The following is a 21,678-nucleotide window of genomic DNA, read 5'->3' as shown; positions in this document are numbered from 1 at the left end:
GGGGTTTAAGTTGAACCCAATAAGCATTTGTTGAAGACATTTTCGGGAAATGAGGCATACATTTCTGTTTCATGATGCAAAATGAAGGATGCGGAGAATGGAATATGAAGTACGTTAGTCTTTCAGTACTTCTTGGAGGCTTTTCCTACAAAGCTCTACAAGTAATGCCATCAGATATTTTATTGAAATAAGAAAATTCTGTAGAGCCTACTCGTTTAGTCCTCTAAAGAGGTATCCTTGATACCAATTAGCGAGCACGTTGTTGCAAAGGCGCCTAACAAGATCCTGGAATTCATCAGAGTGCTGGTCACTATTTAATCGAAACTTTTTTCTCATAAAACTGTTACTACTTTATCGTAATATCAAAGACCACCTCAAAAAGACCCATGGGTATATGACAGCAGGGATTTTTCAACACAAACTCCAATACATTAACAGCTGTGTTTACTTTCCTACGTACCTTTGTTAAGTGCAGACGCACCTGAATACGTCTCAGCCATACTTAAAAGCAAAAGGTGCACGTTACGGGGAGGAGCGCGTGAGTTGCCAGACAACATGGCAGACGTTCAAAATACACATTTATATATTGTATGAGGATGTGTATGTTGGTGTGTAGGTATGCATGTGTATGTATATAATTATGCACAGTTTACAGCTCGGCTAAATTCACCAGCTCGTAAAAAATCTGTATATTTGAAATTGAAACATAAAATGTCACTGTACAGTAGCTGTGCTTTTCTTCATATTCCTGTTGTTGTTGTTGTTGTTGCTTATGAATACAACACAACTTATTTGCCAGCATACAAAATTCCTCAAGTAAGTAATAACAACAATAAGTAGCGTTATAATAACAACCACAAGTGGCGGCGGCAAAAGCCAAGCGGCTCTTGTTTATATTGCTGTTGCTGCAGCGGCTGAAAACGCACACTATACACCTGTGTTGCCACCAAATCCCCCCATTTCTTTTATTTCTCCTCTCTAGCCGTTCATCACTCACTGTCTTTCACTGCATTCGGCAAAGCTCGTAAAAATGTGTGGTATCCTACATGATTTATTCGTTGTCGCACGCATGTGTTTACCCTTGGTTGTTGTCGCTGTTGCCTGTTTGTTGTTTTGTTGGCGCTGTTGTTATTCACCATATCTGTTTGTTTGTTTGTTTGTCACTGCGCTGCTGTTAATGTTTTGATTGCTGCCACAATTACGCGCCGCACGCGCATCATTGCGTCGACACTTCGGTTTTTTGTTGCTGGCGTCAGGTGTGCAAGCGTACAACAAAGCGCAAATGGAAAGAGGAGGAAAAAAAGTTGGAATAAAGCAGCTGTGGGCGAAAGCTAAAATTCGCATAAAAACATGTTGTAAATGGTGGCAAAATGATGCAAGAGAAGAAAAAAAATTTATGTATATTAACTAATAAAAAAATTATTAAAAATTTCCATAAAAAAAAAAATTATTAATAATAACAAGAAAAGGTGGCAACACCATTACGTAATTAATGTCATATCAGGAAAAAACATTTAAAAAAAATTTAATTTATAAAAAAGTTATTAAAAATTAAAAAGAGTTATAAAAAATAAAAAAGTTATAAAAATAAAAAACCATAAAAGCAATATGTTTATTAATAATAAGAACGAAAAGCAAGAAAAGCTGGCAACGCTACTCTTAAATGAATGCTACGCTCTTCAGCCACCATTAAAGCATTAGTTGTCTACTTCAACTGTCACTTAAATATACATACATATTAATGTACATACAAATAACAACAACACACACTCATACATATCAAAAGAAAATTGTGTGTATAACTGTATTTTATACATTCGTATCTTTTGCGTAAAGATTTCATTGCTCTACAAATTCGTTACGCATTTATTTATAAGCTGTATAATGTGCTGTGCATGCCGTGTCGTATACGCAACATTCCTCCATGCTTAATTGTCATTCCTGCTTTAATACAAAATTCTAATGAAACTTTTCTTGTTCTCATTTCAGCGTTTTAACGGCTTCGCGTTTAACGTTTCGCCGCTGCACTAGTGTGCGTGAGCCTCAGAAAGTCACCTGTAAAAATAGCAGGAAGTAAACAAATATATCATGCTATAAATAAGTAATGGATACAGTATATAAGCGAACTGTGTAGAATTGTTGTAAAATAAAGTGAAAAGTGTTTGTTAAATAAAACGAAGTTTACAATCAAGTATATATTTCATTCCGATCGAAAATACGAAACCTTTTCTACTAATATGCACTGCTAATAATTTGTGAACAACAAAAAATAAGTGATTTGTGCTAAAAAATTCTAAAAAAAATAAACAATTAAATAAAACGTCATTGAAAATAATTGGAGCAAGCGAACGGAGAAATTGGTAAGCCAATTTACTATCTTGTTTATATAAATATTTATTTTTTAGTTGTTTGATGGATTCCAAGGCAAAAATTGTTATCGATGTTTCAACAGTCATGTGACGAATGTCTTGCATTTTTATCTAACATAACGACAAACATAAGAAGTTTTTTGTTTGAGTTCTGCTGTTCGGATAATGTTTTCCAAGGTTAGACTAAAGAAATCGGTCGACATATTCATTTAATGTTTCTAAATACTATTAACCTTAAACTAATTAAACAACTTTTCGCTTTACTGTTGAGCTCTTTTATCTAACAACCTTCTTGAACTTAATATACCATGTATATATACACATCGACATATCAATTTACTCGTCTTCCTTATAAATACACTTACATATTTACAAGAATTTAGATATCAGGAGCACATGTTGCATTTTGTCTCTGATTGATTTATTGTTTTTACACAACAACAATAAGAGTTACAACCCACAAAATGAAGGTGAAGTATTAATTATAAATGAGGATTAGTGTACGTTGCGGGAGACCAGATGATTTAAAGAGGGATACAAGAAAAATGAAAGATTGAGAAATAACATAAATAAAGCCGAGATATTGAGGAGCGGCAAAGAATGGCGAGTATGTAAGAAAAATGTAGACCGTGGAGTAACTTGTGGCTGTGAAGTGTTGGGGAGCAAGCATTCGTATGCTCGTATAAGACGCACGCAAAGGTGAAGAACGCATGTTGCATGGAAGTAAGTCTGTGCTCTGACACTCAGAGGGTGCAAACAACCCCTGTAAGCTGTTGCAATATAAAAATTGAATTGAACAATTCGTAAGATATCATTGCTATTCAGTAAAATATATGATTTTTTTCGGCATAAAGGTAATGGAAATGTAGGAAACAAAAAGCTTTGGCGTTGATCACAATAACACACATTATGTATTATATATAAATCAAAATATACATCTAAATAAATGTAAACTGGCTTCAAAAGTAAATACAAATGTATTGAAGTAGTTATATACCATATATACACTTGTAACGAGTATCGGGGCAAGAATGCGGCGTATTCAATCAAAATTGCATTATAAACACAAGACGAGGGAAATTGTAAAGATTACTAAAAGAGAGTAATGCGGATGAAGAAGTATAGCACACGGATATTTTTTACAAAAAATATTAAAATAAAATTACATAAAGGTTATTTCATTCATTTAGCAAATCGGTTTGTAATTCTCAACAGATTGTTTAAAAAAAAGAAGTATAAGCCCTTGGAAGTATATGTATTTTCATAAATAATTTTCATAGATTATTTTTTCAAACTTTGAAAGACTATTTATTCCAAAAATCGTCCAACACTTTAAATGCTCTTCGATGAGAGTCTCAGCTTAAGTAACTTATGTGTATGCCATAGCATAAGTACCCATTTTTCTACTAAACAATTATCAGCATTCACTTTCGCATTTCTATATACATTTTTTAATAGTTCTGGCATCATTTTCGTTTTATAATCGAAATTGCTACTGACTTCGCTTGAGGTGATTTTTGCGAACCACCCAGCTGTACAAGCTCATTCGCCTTTGTGTTAATCTCAATGTTCAATTAGACTTATATAATGGGGATCTATGTGATGGAGCCATCGTGAAGGCTGACGAAGTTTTTACTTAACGGATTTAAAAGGTGTTTTCTGCTAATTTAGCCAATGTTTCAAGTTTGTTTTATCATATTTTATCGGATACTTCCATTTCAAAGTCCCTAGGCTAAAAATTATTTAAAATGTGCTGAAGCAAGAAAATACAGTTTTATTCAAATATGACATAGAATATAGATACTTTATATTGTTATAGACGCATGTGATAGCTAGAAAGACCGAACCACTGTGCTTGATACTAAATAGACGCGATTGCTTCGGTTAGTCGATGATTAAGCCTGATAGTTACAAGATATAATGACCAAGAGTTGCGATAACAAAAATCTTCATAAAATGAAGGTTTAAGCGCTGTATGTCTTGTTGCACGATTTAGCTCGACTTTAAGATTTGGAGCTTAAGTGATTGGTATTGAGCTTATGAACTAAAAAGTGGAAAATCATTGGCCTAGAGTGCTCCCGATTGAAGCAGATATTGGTCTATTTTAGTTTAAAGAAAATACATGGATCCATAAAATCTTCGAGAAGCAAACATTTGTGGTGCGATAACCTTTTCTGGATGCCAAGGAGCCTAGAGAGTCTCTTTCGAAAAGTTCATATTCCAAATATAGCATTTTTGTTGAATTAAACAACCTTCTGGTAAGAAATGTTTCTCATATCTGAAGTTGATTTGAAGAGTTCTGAATTAAATTTCCCCAGTTAATAGAACAACAAATCAGTTGATCAACACAATAGAATCGTTTTAGTGCCGCTTTTTTCATTTTTGTCACTCGCCTTTTCGTAACATTTATTGTATTTGTAGAAATGATAAAATTATAACACAAGCGAAATAAACCCAAAGAAAATCAACGACAACAGAAGATTTTCGTAACAAATAAAACAACATTTAATTGCAAGCATTGAAATGAAAGAAAACCGACTAAAAAATGTGAGCGTGAGATGTGGCAAAGGAAGCAACAAAGAAACAGTCGTCGAAACTGGGAAAGTATAATGAGTTTATGTATGAGTGCGTGTGTTTGCTAAACAAGCATAACGAAAAGGGGGAATGCCAGGAAATGCCATTATGACGTAAATGTGCCAAAAGGAAATAGGTACACACACACACACATGTAAGCTTACTAAACCGCATATATACACACATATACAGCTATCTACTAAACACGTGCATTAGAGTAGTGGGAAAACGGCAGGGAAATTTTGAAGTTATGCACGAAACGAGAATGTCAAAGTCAATGCTGGAAATGTGGCAAGCTTGCTGAAGGGAGGTTGTATGTATGGGTATGCAATAGTGTTAAGCAACCACCATAAAATAATGTATGTTTGTATACGAAGCTATGTAACCCTTAACTAATTCACAGTGGGGCTACCCTCCGTTTCTAAAGCTATATCCCCATCCTTAAGGGGGTGTGAAAAGCAGTTGGCCAAAAAGAAAAATTGCAAAATTAAACTTGAAGAAAAACAATTCTCCCAACGTCTACTATCACTCACAAAACATTGAAAAAATGTATGTGCTTGAAGCAGTTCAAGTGCCAAAAGGGGTTAGTGCGGAATTAAATAAGAAAAGAGTAAATGAAATTTGTGGGTTGCTGTGGGAAATTGTAGCAATGTTGCTAAGAGTAAGGTTGATACTCAACAGAAGAGGAAAAGTGAGTTAAAGAAAATATTACGCAAAGTGTTGAAAGTATGGGAAAATCTGGCGAAAAAGTTGTTGCCAATTTTTGCACAATCAAGCAGTGTCGTTGCCATCTATCTAAATGCCCTGTTGAGAATAGCGTGAACTGTGCTAGCATAACTTCGTGAAGATAACTTATCAAAAATAATTTCATAGATGGATGATGATTTTAATCTGTCAGTTGATATGACAGCTAGGTGCTATAGTGGTCCGATCTCGCGGGTTTCTACAAATTGGCCGCTTCTTGGGGAGACAAGACGTGTACAAAATTTTGGACCGATATTTATATACCATATATACTTTATGGGGTCTTCAACATTTCCTACTGGGTGTTTTAAAATTCGTGGCAAACCTCATATACCCCAAGCAGGGTATAAATATTTCTTTTTACAAAAAATTTCTATAATTCTATTATTGTTCGATATTCAGTTTGATGATAGCTTTGAGAATCAAGCTCTTCCACCAAAACTAATGCAAAATAGTTGAAATTCTTTGAGCGGACTTTAATATTGAGACATAAATTGTAAATCTGTAAAGTTTTTGGATTAAAACAACCCCACAAATCACGGACTGGTTCAAACCTGGTTCACTTGTGTATTTTGCCAAAATGACTCTAAAGGTATAAAAACTTCCCTACAGGGTATTAAAACTATCACTGCGTGTATCCCATTTTTATTGAAAACCATACTCTCCAGTAGGGTCGCATTTAGCAAAAGGGGTTAGCATTCAAGTAAAGCAAAGAAATAAAAATATATATAATGAGGTTAATAAATAATCAAAGAAAGCACAGGAAATGCAATAAATTTGTCAATGCTGCAAGAAAAATGATTTTCATGGGTAATGTAGGAAAATTTTTTAGAGAAAAAAAATAGTAATGAAAGAAAAAGGCAAGACTTTTCCTTTATCAATGCAAATTATTACGTATATTTATGAAGAATAAATAATAAATCGAAAAGCTTAGAAAAACTCATATAACACTTTGAACAGATAACTGCAAATAGAAGTAATGAGAGTACGACTATATATGGACTTTTTTTACAAAAAATACTAGATAGATTCTGGAACAGAAATATTGAACCTCGTGCTTGTATTAGTCATGAGATCATACTTCATTACCGACAGTTTTTAACTCTTTCTGAAGCTCGAATATATTTTGTAGCTCCTTCCAAAGTTGAGCTATTCGGGTGATCCATAATTTTAAGCGTTTTAGTACTCATATGATGCTCTTCCAAATCCTACCGTTTTATCTGCCTATTTATCGGGTTGTCCCTCTGCAGACTGGGAGATAAAAGATAAAATTCTCTCCGAGAAAAGGCTTGAGAATATTTGGAAAGCAACATAAAGCAAATATATGACATTAAGTCAGAGTTTGAGTACAAATAAACATTTCTAATTGCGGTGAGAATTGAGAAAATAATTTTTCTCATTTGATTTCAATCATCCTCTCTTTTAGGGTATGTACTTTTAGGTATAATAATTGTAGTAGGGGTTTCTGATGTTATACCATCTTACAGTCCAGTAAACATTTGTTCTGCCCTACAAAAATTAGCGTTTAGGTCCATAGAGGGGTCTGATATTTTGGATTTAATCTCGCTCATACTGTGCCGCTCTCCCTCTCTCTCTCTCTCTTACTCTCTCTTTTGTTGTTATAACAGTAGAAAATTTCCATGAAGTAATTCGGAATGCTGCCGAGTTGACATTCTTTAGCCGGATAAAAATCCGGGTCCGTTCCGATGACGTAGACCGGACTGTCTTGGGAACGTCCCCTTCTCTTTCTGGGCTTCTAACTCTTTCCCTCACTTCCTCCCTACCCTTCCTCTCTCTTCTTTTTCTTTAAAATCTCTTAGATCACTATCACGAAAAGTAGTTGTAGTAATAGAATTCGTATTATATGCCTCTACCAGGGCTCTACTATGTAGAAACATAGAAACGCAAGTTTTGAATGAATGCATAATGTTAGTAATTTTCTGGTCTTCTTCGTAAAGCTATCAAATATATTATATTATATAATAGAAGACAGTATTAAGCCTTCGAATGAGAGCTCTTTTCGGATACGCAATTTTTTGCATCTGGCGGTGTAGTTAAGTATACTGCGGAACTACCATACAGAGGTTATTGTCTTTAAATATCGAACCAGTTAAAATATGTCAATTGTCTGCTATAAAAGAGCTTCTCATACAATACATTAGTCTTTTGCTGAGTTAAAATTTATTAGATTAATATCAAGTCACACATCACAGTTATTATGAAAAGCTTTGTCAAATTTCAACAACTTAAACATATCTAGTACTTTTTTAGTCACAATGGTGAGAAATTTAATACCGCTGAGCTAGCATCAAATCACTCAAAACATCATTTAAAGCTCAGTTGATTGCACGAGCAGCCACTCTCGAAATGCGCGGTAAAGGAGCACAAGCACACACTGAAAAACTTCCCACTCCTCACCGGCAATATTTTCCGCTGACGCTCTTGCCGAAAAGTAGGCATTAAAAAAAGCATAAAATAGCAGAAAAAGGCATAAAAGTTGTCCTTGAATAGTTTGAAGCGCTCACTCATTCGTATTCAGGTTTAACTGTGAAGGGCAACGAAGATATACTGTGGAGCTGAATATATGTATTTCTATGTGAATTTGTACATATACCTATATGTATATATGTTTGTTTGTATGTATGCATATGTTTGATGTGTGTACCATACAGCAGTTGTAATAGCTCTTTATATAGGCATATAACGTTATTGTGTGTGCCGCAACTTGTGCGCCATTGTTGAGGTTGGAAGTGAAACTGAAATTGACTCGGAACACTTTCGACAACTGTATATATTTTTTTTTTTGCCGGGTATGAAAAAGTGCTTTGTACACATTCACTAGTCTACCAACAACACTGTGTGTATGCTTTGAAAATCTTGCTGAGCTAGATTTTTCACAATGACTGACTGCGATTAAAGTACGAGGCATAAGTAGCCGAAAACGCGGTAAAATCAGTGAGAAACCCCTGTGGCAGCATAACGGTATTACACACGAGTACGCACCAGCAGAAATAAATATATTTTTATAGAAGTAGACAAATCGTCAAAAATGTAGCAAAAATACTAAAAATATTCGTCAAGAAAATATTTTTCAATGATATTTTTCCTTTGTCCCTTACACTCTTCTCGGTTTGTAGTTGATTTGAGCAGCGCCAGAGCAACTGGCTTAGCATATTGGTCCTAGCGCCGCATCAAAGCCTTGAAACCCGCAAAAAACGTGCGAACAATGTTACAAAAGTCGCTATATAAATACACTCTCTTATTGAGTTAAGTAGTAGGCAATATTTTCTTTTTGCCGAACATTTTCTGCCACAGCATTCCTTTTTTGCTTTTAGCACGCCTTTGGCTCACACCCAACACCACTCTTTGTATGCCGCGTGTTGCGTATTGTGCTTGTAACTTTAGAGTGCGCTTGTGCTATTATTGCGAATTGATTGAATAGTGGCAACACCAATAAGCAGACAAAGTGGCAATCTGGCAGGAAACGTGGTCTTATAAAATCACTTTGCTGAAAGAAGTGTGTTTTGGTACGAAGTGGCAAAGAGAACTCTATATAAGGGGCGAATTAATACACGAAATCCTTCACTTTGGTAGCAAATTTGAAGCTTTTATTGCGAAAGACTCAACTGCTAAAACATTTGTGCTACTAAAATTATGTTGACATAGACAAAGTGTTCCTTAAACAATTGTCAGTACTTCTCCGAAACATAATTTACAGTTCAGGTTATTAGAAGAAGAAGAAAATACTTTTTATAAAACGATAAAAAGCAAACATCTAATTTCTAGCCACGTATAATTGACCGCCAAAAAGTAGAGCAAATGCCATCTAGCATGAGTAAAATTAAAACATAATCCACTTCAACTCAATACTCTGCCAACTGCAGTAGAAATGCTTGACCCACATTCCCATGAATCTCCAAAAAGATAATTGAGTGCATATGAAATGAGCGCATGGCATGTTCATTAAACAAAAACAAAATAATAATTTAAGAATTGCCGCAAACGTAATGAAAATATTTGTTTTCATTGTATAATTGTAAATAGAGAAATTAATTTAAAATAGCTCACAAAGCAGAGCAGCAAAAGCATTCATCTTTGTGCGAAACTTGTGCCATTTGGCATTTTAAAACTTTCTGCATAAATTCACATTAGCAGAGCAACAAGAAAAACAAAAAGTACTTGAAATAAATTATTTTATAACAAATTTTATAGCAGTAGAATGTGGAAAGAGCGGTCGAATTGGGCCACATACAAGTAGTACGCTGCTAAGTATTAAAAGAGCGAGCAATAAAGTCGACGAGGGAGCAAAAAATTTATTTATTGTACATATGTGAATCGTAGACAAAAATATATATACGAGTATATATACACATAGCTCCAATCACAGTAAAATCTTACTTAACTTCAAAGTGGACAAAGAGAGCTTTACAAAAATGGTTCTGAGGACAAAAACTGTAATTAATGTATTGATATACGAGTATTAATATATTTTTTTATAGTCTGTAATATAATATTAATGCAATACAAATTAATGCGTTTTTTTTTTTTTTGTTTTTTGTTGGAAAATTCTCAACTTTTTTGATACTTGTTATTTTTGCTTTTTGCTGCAATTAATTTTTTTAATATTGAAGAACTGAACTAAATCATATAGGGAAAGGAATTTCGTACATTTTGTATGCCTTTGACTTGCCCTATGCGATATCGCATTCTTATACGAAAGCTGTTCGAAAGCTTTGAACGTAAGTTATCATTACTTCCTATATATGCGAACTATTTTCTCAGTTTTTCAGATATCGATCTGAAATTTTGCACACATTCTTTCCCCAAGAAACTGCTCATTTGTCGAAACCGCCGATAACCATAGCACATAGCTGTCATACACATAAATTATTTAGTTCTATTTAACATTATGTCTATCTCGGTATGCCTTTATATTTATCTTCATCTCTATTTATATCTTAATCTTTCACTTCAAGCTTGTTTTTATTTTTAGCTAGAATTCGACTTTATCTCTGATCTTATCTGTATCTTATTTGGACAGTTGACTTCGTTCCCTACAAATGTTGATCAGTTCATCACATTGCCCGTAAGCTTTTTTAACAACTTAACCTTGTATCTTTCTACACCTTTTCGTTGTGAGTCTTCTCTTAATTAATATTCTTTGAGTTTGAGTATTGAATAATTATTGAGTTTAGTTGCGTACATCTGTGTGTTCCAAATGGTTTTGCTGGTTGCAAACGGATTTCCATTATCTAATGGCTTACAGCATTATCAGCGCATGTACATATATAGTACATATAAAATATGCTCGCTTAAGGCGCGTGCGTAACTTTGTCACTGTTTCACGCTTTGTAGTTTGACTTTGTTAATAGTTTTTGAATAACTTTAATGCTTTTCAATATTTTTCATTTTAATTTTGTCGCTAAAGATCAAAAGGCTTTTAAATTATTGGGTTTGTTGAAAAAAATTGCAAGAGCTTCAGCGACGGACCCAACAACTTATACGATTACGAGTACATAATCACTCTTAACTCTCGTGAATCGCTTTGAGGGTGTTAGTATTGTCGGTAAACATAAAAAATTGCCGACACAACACTTTGGTAATTACGATTACATGATGTTTTGTTTTTTTTTGTTCTTTTTTGTTGTTAATTTTGGCTTTGGTTACAGCCGATCGCAACATAATTTTCAATAAGCTCAACATGAGAGTTGAAATTCGTTTAGTATTTTATGCCTCTATTAATGTGTGGCGTTTAAATCAATGGGTGTATTAACAGATGTAGGTATGTACATATAAAATTTCAAGGTTTTTGAAAATCGCGTTTTATGAAATTAAAAAATTGTTTGGCTTATTTGCTTGAGATATATGATATTGACTTGTTTGCAGATATATGCCAACTGCAGCATTACGAATTGATACAATATCTTAAGTGTGGCGTCAGACATTTGGGATTAATCTGCAAAAGCTCAAAACACAAAGCTTGTTTAGGAAAAGCTCTCTAACTTTTATGTATTTTCCTCGTTAGTAAGTCTTGGGCAATATCTTTAAGAGAAAAAGTAGAGGAAAATATTTGAGACTGTCATTCTTCATGCAGGATCTGTACTACACTACCTCAAGAGCAATCGGCATGCCTGTATTTTCACAGAAGCTCTCTAACCTCAGCGAGCTAAAGCTTTAGAAAATTTGAGCGGAACAAGAAAAGAAACGTAAGAGATTTGAGGTTTCTGTTTCGGGTGCAGATGAGGGACAGAGACAGCGTTTTTTATCTAGCCTTCGGGCGTGGACTGAGGTTAAACTCTTTCTAACTTGCTTAAGCATGAATTCGAATGGGTTTGGGAGTATCTTTCAGACAAGAATTGTCTCAAAGCTGAGGTATACTATTACCAGTATTACCAATTTTTACATATTTAAAGAGTACCAGAATTCTCTAGAAGCTTTTCCAAAAACATCATACATTTAAAGTGCTTTACAGCGCTAAAAAAACATTAGCACACATTCTATTTTTCAAATAACAACAACACAATTAGTGTTAAGAAGTCAATAAAGTTATTAATTTGACGCAGCATTTTTAATGAGCAGCTATTTAAATCCAACTCTACGTCATCTTTAAGTCCGCCTTCCAGGCATAGGGCGCTAGCGTTGTCTCGCAACACCAGCCAGATTTTCCACTCCATTTCATAATTAATCACAGTGGATTGTGTCAAAGCATAGAGGAGGCGGAGTCGTAAGTTGGCAGCTCATTTTGCAAAAGCCACATCCGCTGAGCCATTGCTACCAACCTGCCAGACAGACAATGGCGCAGAGACAAAGGCGACACTATGCGACAGTGACTTATATGAACGCAACGAAGCGGCAGCGACACTGCAGCCAATCTTAACTCATCTGTCATGTGTCAGCGAAACGCTACGAAGCGCTAGAGCTAACGGTACGCAATAACTGCATAGTTGAGCAGCAGGAAAAATAGAAAAGTAAAATCACCAAGTGTGTGTATGTGGAGCGACGGCATTGAAATGAGAGCATTGAGCAAAAATATTTGTGTGATACTGAGTATCCATAATGATAGTGCATGCGTGAGAATGAATGGAGGCTGAGGATGAGCAAAAAAAAAAAAGGAAAATAGGCTTCTATAAGTGCAGTTAAAGAAGTTCGTGGAGCAGACAATATGTCTGCGGCGCTATGGAGAAATCAGAAGAATTAAAAAAACCCAGAAGTGGGGGATAGTAAAGTGCAGCAAATGCTAGCAAAGCGACAACACTCTGTCTGTGTCAAGTTTAAATGTTAAGTCATAAAGAAAAGTAGAAACTGTCAACGGTGGCAACATTGTTACGGCTGTGAAAGAGAGGAAGAGGATGAGGTCGACAGTACGGGCAAAATTTCCATTGAAAAAATGAACCGCAGAAAAATAATAAAAAATTAGTCGAAATGAAAATAGACAAAAAAACTGGACTTTGTCGACAATGGCGGTGGTTGCGCTTTCTTAAGCAGATAAAAGTGAAAAAATTCAATTGAAAAGTTTTACCGCGAAAAAATACCAGCTACCAACTTTGAGCCGAGTACAAATGAGCGCGGTAAAGAGAAGGAGGCGGCAACACCAAACTCGTGATAGACGAAAATAAAAAGTGTGTGCACGCACAAGCAATGCGCAATTCCCTGCGGAATGATGAAAATTACGAACTGTTGTATGGAAGGAGCGCCGTGCAGGGCAGAAAAATTGAGCTGACTTCACTCCAACCACATGCAGTGAATGAAGGATCAGTACTTACATACAACATTCAGTTACTGAGAAGACCAATGTGAAGTTCTGTAAATGTGTTGCTTGGTGGCCGTCTGCTATAATGGAGGGAGGATTATCAGCTGTGTAATAGAAATATTTTTCAAGATAGAAAAGACTACATTTTGTAGGTTTCCAAATCAATCTCATTTAAGACCGTACTGAGGCAGTACGCTCTACTGAGTCAAATTTTTGGAAACATTTTTTTTTTTTAATTTATATAATATATGTTTTACTGTCATCGAAGTCAACTAACAGTATGTCCAGGAAACGAGTTCTCTTGAATATGTTGGACTAAAGCAAAAGAGGTGTTAGAGCACTGGGTTTCACTGAACATATAGTTAGTGGGAACTCTTTGCAAGAGACACTAAGTCAACCATTTATGTACATAACTCAAAAATTCCGAATAATTTGTGAATGTCTGTTGAGTTAAATATTTTGGCTCTCAAACCTCTATCCGAAATTTCTTTAACATTTTTTGTTTCTGCTTTTCTGCACTTTTTATCCATCTTATTTACAGTTTCTCTTTTTTGTACAGCATCCTTATAATTTTTACATCATTTTCTTCCAACAAATTAAAACGACTACACTCAGTCCATCTTCACGCTTTCGGTGTGGCTGTTTAATGTAATTCTCCCAAACAATCAACGCGAAATGAGCAAAATGAGCGTTGGAGCAAATTGTAGACGCCCGAATGCAAACGAATCGTAATGAATACAACGCTGCCACTTAATGCACGAAAATGAGAAACAAAGCGAAGAAAAACTCAAATTAAGCGCAAAGGCATAACGGCATGCCAAAGAAATCAGCGTAAGGAAAAGCGAACAAAATGTAGACGAGCAGGAAACCGACTGCGTAACAATTAATGAGCCATAGCTGTGTCATGCTGCTGTGACGCCCGCTCGTTTCCTCATCTAGCTGTTGGTGGAAGCTGTCTCGTTATACCTTGCGCTCAATGCACCGCACCACCTTCGCTCACTTATTTCAATTGCTGCTTGCGAGCTGCAGCGAAGTACGAACATCTTTTTGTATGTATGTATGTGTATGTGTTTCTCCACGTTTTTTCGACGACTCCCCAAACAGAGTTGACACTTTTATTAATCAATTGCGTGGCATTATCGAGCTCATCGCTTTTGTTGCTCCTGTCATTGAGCGCTGTTGCTGTTGTTGCTGTCGTTGTCATCGTCATTTCTGTCATTGTCAAAGTGTAATTAAATTAAATGCGTGCTGCATGTATTCTCGAATCGTCTCCCTCTCTTCCCCTCACAACGTTTCCTGTTTTAATTTCTTTATTTTTTCTTCATTGCCGCTAAGTAATGAGTCCCTAGGCATAGGGCAATGAATCAATTTCTGGCAATCAATCGTTCGAAATAGAAGTTTCAGGTATATGTGAAAAGTGATTAATTTATTGTGTTGGACTTAAATTTTTGTAAAGGATGTGATGAGCTCAAGATGCTTAGATCGATGTCCCGATGTTGGAATCTGTTTTAAGACTTTACCTAACCAATGTGGTGCTAATACACAAGATTTATTTTTCATAGACATAGAGTCGGTCTTACAGTTGATATATGTATGATCGTATGATATATGATCTCTTAACGATAGCGTTGCCTGGTTAGCGTTATAACACTAGTTTTCGAACTTCGAAAATTACGTCTCAAAAAGTATGCACTTCTTAGAAATCTCAGTGATAGTCTAATATACTGAGCGATTTAACTAAAACGATTTTATAGTGTCAATATCGTAGTGATCACAGCAGCAGGACCACACTCCACGCATCACGTCACGGATAGTTTGAGATTTTTTATAGAAGTGGTGTTTGAGGCATATATGAATAAAAAAAAAATATATATTTTTATTTACTAATTATAGAATTTAGACCGCAACAACTCTGTGTGGTTTTTCTTCCAATTATCTGCATTTCTGCTTGCCAACACAAAAATCCAGTTTATTTAATTTTAGACTCCCCACCAGTTCTTATTTACTGTTCTTCATTACAGATCCTTTTTTCATTATTTTTTGGATTTTCTCACTTTGCATGCGAAATGGAAATTAAATTTAATTATACTTGTCGCTTGTCACTCCTCATTACAGCTACAAGCGATATGGACATACTGAAACCCCAACAAAGCGTGAACGCAACAAAAAAAGAATCGGGAAGAGCACACGCGGTGTGCGCTGGAAAGTTTGTAGTTATTGAAGGTGTTGACGTACATTTGGCAACAATTTCGTAAACCACCCAAAGCGAAGTGCTCGTAAAATGTAGCCGCTTGCTACTCGCCGCTCGAGCTATTGTAGAATAGAAGGGTAAACTAAACGAGGGATAGCGCGCGGCACTTTGCAACAGTTTATCTGTTGTCTCGTTGACAGCTTCTTCCTCTCTTCATGTTGTTCGTTTCAGTTTCGAAAACAAAAAAGTTCTTCTGCTGTTGGCTTCGTCGCTTCAAATTCGTTCAAACGAATTCAATTAATGCAGTTTCCTGTCCACTTTTGCACTGATTTCGCTTGCGTCCCGTCGCGTTTATTGCTCCAAATTGATATTTGACTAATTCTCATTTAATGCTATTTACTCGCCGGTTTTAATGTGCCACTGCTTTGTAGTGTTTGCGTCAAAGGATGCTTCCGGTACACGAAAACCAAATGGAAATAATTAAACTGGAACGAAAAGTCTACACAGTTGATGGTTATTAAAATCGCGAACACTAGTGCCCTATAAGCTCGATTTTATATCTTTTTTTCTGTGAAAGTTAAGTTGGGTTGAATGTATTGTATTATTATAGTAAAAAAGAGTGTTAGTGTCTAAGAGGATGGACCAATTTTTTATGTTATTTTACTAAGATATTTTTATACCTCTCTTATATTGATTATACCGAAAGTACTCGCGTTAAGGACTGAATGCCCGTGTACACGATTTGAAGTGAGAGCACAGTTTCCATAAAGCTCTATAGCCTATATAGTTTGAATAAAAATTCTAACTGATAGTCCTAAATCATTGCATAAGCCAATTCCTTCTCTACATAAAAAGTATTTTAAAGCTAATTTATATAATGTACTTACATTTACAAAGTCTCTCTTAAAAATATATATATTTTTTTGAACTTTAAGTTTTAAAAAATAAAATAAAAAATTAAACATTTTTTGAGTTACACGCGATCTCTCACAGCTACAGTGATTCCGGCCACTTGCTTACAGAAAAGGGAAAAAGTGTCAAAAGCAAAAAGTAATAAGTCCTTCTTGTATATATGAGGAAGTCCCCCCTTACAGTTTTTTTAAACTTCACAAAATATTCGTAGCAATTTTATATTTTTCAAACGTTTTCAAATTCTCCCCATTACTTGGAAATAACGGAAAACAAGAAACTCCCTAAAAACATTTAAAAAGTTTTCACGCCTACTGAATTTTTAATGCGAAAATTTAACAAAATTATGCACACAAAAAATTAGAATTCTCAACCGCTTTAACACACAACACTTTTCAATCATATACTCATGTATATGTTTGTACATATGTGTGTATGTACTCATAAATGCATGTATTTAAAGTTTAGAAAGTATTTAAAATTCCTAAACAGACATGGAATAAAAGTGCACCGCCCCACCCCCTCACCCTCTGTAGACTCAACTTCTTTCTAATATAGAAACATCCCATACGCAGAGTTGTCACACAACCTCTCCTGCTCCCACCAGTAACCGCGGCTACTGCCTGTTAAGCTACAGCATCAGAAGTTATATGCTCGTCTGCATTGCGGCGAGTAAGCGAAACTAGCTGCGAAAAAGCTCAAAGGAAAACCACAGGTGTTGCATAGATAAAACTTTTTCATAATATGCGCAACTTTGACTTAGACGCGAAGCTGGCTAGCCGACAGGCGCGATGGCAGGATGGTAGGCAGCTTGGCAGCAGCGGGTTGCTTTTGTTTAAATGCTTTTTGTTTTTGTTGTCGTTTTTGCATATCAATTACAAAATCAATTACGTGCGCGCAACTTTTCTACAAAAACAAAAAAAAAACAATAACAACAAGATAAATGAAAAAGAAATTAGCTGAGTGATAGCAGGATGTTCACACATTCGAAGCAGGCACTATATATACACACATACATACCTATATATCCTGATCATAAGCTAGAAGGCTCTGTGTATTATTAAAAATTCTTAAAACAACCATAATTGTTAAATAAAATAAGCCGTAGGCGCGCAGCCAATGAAAACCAACAACAGCGACGGAGGCGTAAAGCATAGAGTACAAGAGCTGGCAACGAACTATTCGAAAGTTGTTTGTAAAATAATTTCTGCGGAAATTTTTATTATCCACCAAAGCAATTTTTAATTACATATATATTATGTTATATACTACATGGGCTTATCCTAATACAGTAGAGGTGAAAAATAACAACACACATAATAAATATCTACATATTGTGAGCGGTAATAGTAAAAACTTACGAATCTGCAAAAATAAACAGTAATAATACACAGATTTTGGGACCAAGCTTATTAAGGATTTCACTGCTTCAAAAAAACAGATAATTGTCTTATTTAATTCTATGATATTGTCCCAAAATCTCAAGTTGATCCAAGTAATAGTTTTGGAGATACAGCCCTGAAAAATTGTATGCTCGAGTTCAGCTGAATAGTCATTTAAAACTTTAAGCGCGTTTTTCTCGAAACTGTGTTTTCAAGTTGTCAACATTTCTCGTGAACTACTCAACCGATCTTATTGAACACGAATTTACACATGTCTTCGAGATATCATTTGCAAGGTATTGAATGAAGGATTTGTTTTGTTCAATTTCAAATATTAAAAAATAAAAAATGTCACGAAATTTTCCCCAAAATTTGTTTTTTTTTTGTAAAAACGACTGCCAAATATACAATTTTATTTGTTTTTTTCTTCGTCCAATAAAAAGTTTATGGTTTTAATTAAAACATAATGTTTTTTTTTTACTTTTGATGATCTTATAAGAAATTCTGACGTCGGTATTGCCGAATTTTAAATGCCGATCCTACCGGTTTAAAGAATATTTTCTGGTGTTGAGACTTTGCATTAATGCTTTTTGATATTGAATTGAAATACATCAAAAAAGTTTTTAAATTATGTTGAAATTCACCTTGAGTAGCATACTTTTAGGCTTAGTATGTTTTATCATACTTTGAGCAGGGTTTATTAAGTTTGCCATGAAGTTTTTAATACCCAGGAGGAAACGTTGGAGACCATTTAAAAAATATATATAATTGATCAACATGAAGAGCTGAGTTGATTAAGCCATGTTCGAGTGTCTATATATATATGCAAACTAGTCCCTCAGTTTTTAAGATATCGATATGAAACTTTGCACACATCCTTTTCACCCCAAGAAGCTGCTCATTTGTCGAAACCGCCCATATCGGGACACTATAGCATATAGCTGCCATACAAACTGAACGACTGGAAAACTCGTTAATTTCAAGAGATTTTTTTGAAAAATTGGACAAAAGTACAATCTTCGAAGAAATTGTTCAGATCGAGTCGCTATATCATATAGCTGCAACCCATGCAACCGAAGTTAACGATTTCTCTTGTTTTTATACAGTTTTCGTCTCATTCTATGTAGCATTGACCAATATACCCCTTTGGACCCCTTTGGTACAGAAACATATAAAATGTTCATAGAAGCAAAAATAAAAATTTTAGGCTTGAAATCCTGTGCTCTATGCATCATATACAAGTATGTGGGTATATACTTATGTATGTAAGTTCCACTTTTATCCCTGCTGTCAGGTTGAGGTAAGTTGAAAACAGTTATAAATTTGCATAAAGTGCGCATAAATTGAAAACGAGCACGTTTTATTCTATATAGAACGGCTCAAACTTACAGTGTGAGCAAAAAATATATTAAAAAACAATTTAAAATGCAAAAAAAATATTATTATAGTGAAAAAGGTGGTAAAAAGCGCTGTGAAAAACAATTGGTTTGGGTCTGGAGTCAAGTGTCTATAGAGATATATACATATATACTCTGGTTTGATATATAGTTTCATAAAATGTATTTAAAACCGCCAACAAGTTGTGAGTTAAAAACTTTCATACTTTTATGTGAATATGATAGAATTATGGGATGAACAAAAATGTGGAAACATAGCAGAAAAAGAAAAAATATACAAAAACTTATATGCTGCTAAAGTTTCAGCAGAGTTGTGCATAAATTTTAAAATAATTAAACCTCTGACGCAGCTGGCACATTGCCTTAGCAGCAAACGGAGCAGAAGGAGGAGGGGAAGGCAAAGCGTGTGAAAAGGTGTGTTAGCATAGGTGAAATGGAAGAAAAGGCAGATAGCACTAGTTATAGTCTAGTAAAAGAGTGCCTTTAACACTTTCTAGATACAGTTATTATTTTACACACACACTAACACACAAACAAACATGTAGGGATATGTACACATGTAGCTATTTCCGGCAGGTGCTTGCCAAAAGCGAACAGCGGTAGATAACGAGACAACGGTACAAAAGGTGAAGCAGCAAAACAAGTGTGCAGCAGATATTAAAAAAAAAAGAAAAATAATAATTTACAATAAAGTGGCAAAGTTGCAACAATAACAGCAAAAAAGCGCATGCAAATTTGTAATATCAACCTTCATGCATCATGCCTCGCTGCTGCGTTATTTGCATACACAAGAGAGCTCCTTATATCCTTGCATGCCGCATACTCATCGCACGTGCAACTCAGCAGAAATTATGAAAAAATAGAAAATGAAATGCAGGCAATAAGCGCCAACTTTTCCGCTGTCAACTGCAACTAAAGTGAATAGCGGTATCAGACTCTTTTTAGCATATCCTGCACATTATCACAAGTGTAATTGTGTGTGCGTGTGTGTGTGTCTTACAGCACGTTCCGCTAGTTCTAGTTACGGCAGGTGTTCCACAGCTGCATGGCAAAGTTAAAAATGTATAAAATTAATAAATTTGGTCTAATGAGTTTTGAGCAATTTGGCTTGTATATGTTTTTCATAGGCAGTGAAAGAGAGTAATATAGGTGTCAAAATTATTAGCTATATAGTTTGAATAAAAATTTATATATATATATATATATATATATTTGACAACCTTATATTTGGGTTATAACGAAAACAAATGAAAGAAAGAGAGTGAGCGAAAGAGAGTTATAACCATAGGAGAATATATATTAATTCCAAACTGGTTAGAAAACGGATCTTTGTATTTTTCTGGGATGCTAACGCAGTCACTAGCAACAAAATCAAGCAAGGCATTCGAAAATATTCGAATGACAGTCTGGGAAACATATTATCGATTAACTTGATTGCAATGAACGAGATAACTTAGAATGAACTTTGATATATTAGTTTTCTGCCTATTTGAGAGTCATTTAATTCAAAGCACTGAGTCCCGTGAGGTCCCGGCCTCATACTCGCCCTTATTGGAAATATCATGAACATGCAAGCCTTTTTTTCAGTTTTTTATACATCGATGAACTCTCTCTCAGAAATATAATTTCATATTTTTCATAAATCTTACAATATTCTAGAAAATGTTTCATAAACTATAGCAATCATTGTAATAATTGCGATATAGATAAAGTAATTTGTTATCAGTTCAACTACAAGATGAGGAGTGAAGATCGAAGAAGATCCCGTATATGATTCAAAGTTCAAAATTAGATCTCGAAAAAGTCAGGCTAATATAAAAAAAATATTTCTAACTGCTCTTATTTTACCTCAACACGGCGAATAGTATTAATTAGAGTTACTTGCACGCCGGTTTCTTCAGCTTATCTGACGAGGCTAATTATATAAAATTCGGAAACCCGAAAGTTAAAATGTGCTAGAGTTACATAATGGTTGAATATCCGCTGTAACACCTTACACCACTATTTTAAGCTTGTGTGAGTGAGCGCGCTATAGTGACGTCAAATGCATTCACCAAATACATGCACTAATGAAAATTGAAAGTAGAATTTAATTTGTGCCCACAGGTAGTCATTATATTGTTGTGTCAGTGTCGTACACCACCACTCTAGACTCCCACTACCACAACCTAAGTGCTACCAAATGCCCCGTGTGGCATGCCAAATGGACGATTAGACGCTAGTCACGTTTAATCTTATCTATCAACTGCGTGTAATTACAATTAAGCGTAGAACATTCAATAGGTACACGGCTGTAAAGGTCTACAGGAGCACCAATGGCATGGAAAATTTAATGGGTGGGAGTACAAGAATGGTGCACAAG

At 35.0% G+C, this 21,678-nt stretch overlaps 1 non-coding gene across 5 annotated transcripts in view; it reads left to right on the top strand.

The window, feature by feature from the left end:
* Positions 1 to 21,678, top strand: part of LOC106623502 (uncharacterized) — a 151,678-nt gene that overhangs the window by 9,219 nt on the left and 120,781 nt on the right. For all 5 annotated transcript variants that reach the window (XR_011397092.1, XR_011397091.1, XR_011397088.1 and 2 more), the window contains exon 2: positions 1,990 to 2,360. This is a non-coding gene — a transcript (uncharacterized protein). The remainder of the gene's footprint in view (positions 1 to 1,989; positions 2,361 to 21,678) is intronic.

This window comes from Bactrocera oleae, chromosome 6, assembly GCF_042242935.1.
Source record: "Bactrocera oleae isolate idBacOlea1 chromosome 6, idBacOlea1, whole genome shotgun sequence".
Taxonomy (NCBI): Eukaryota; Metazoa; Arthropoda; class Insecta; order Diptera; family Tephritidae; genus Bactrocera; species Bactrocera oleae.
The sequence above is the reverse complement of the archived record's forward strand: the minus strand, read 5'-3'. Positions and strand labels throughout refer to the sequence as shown.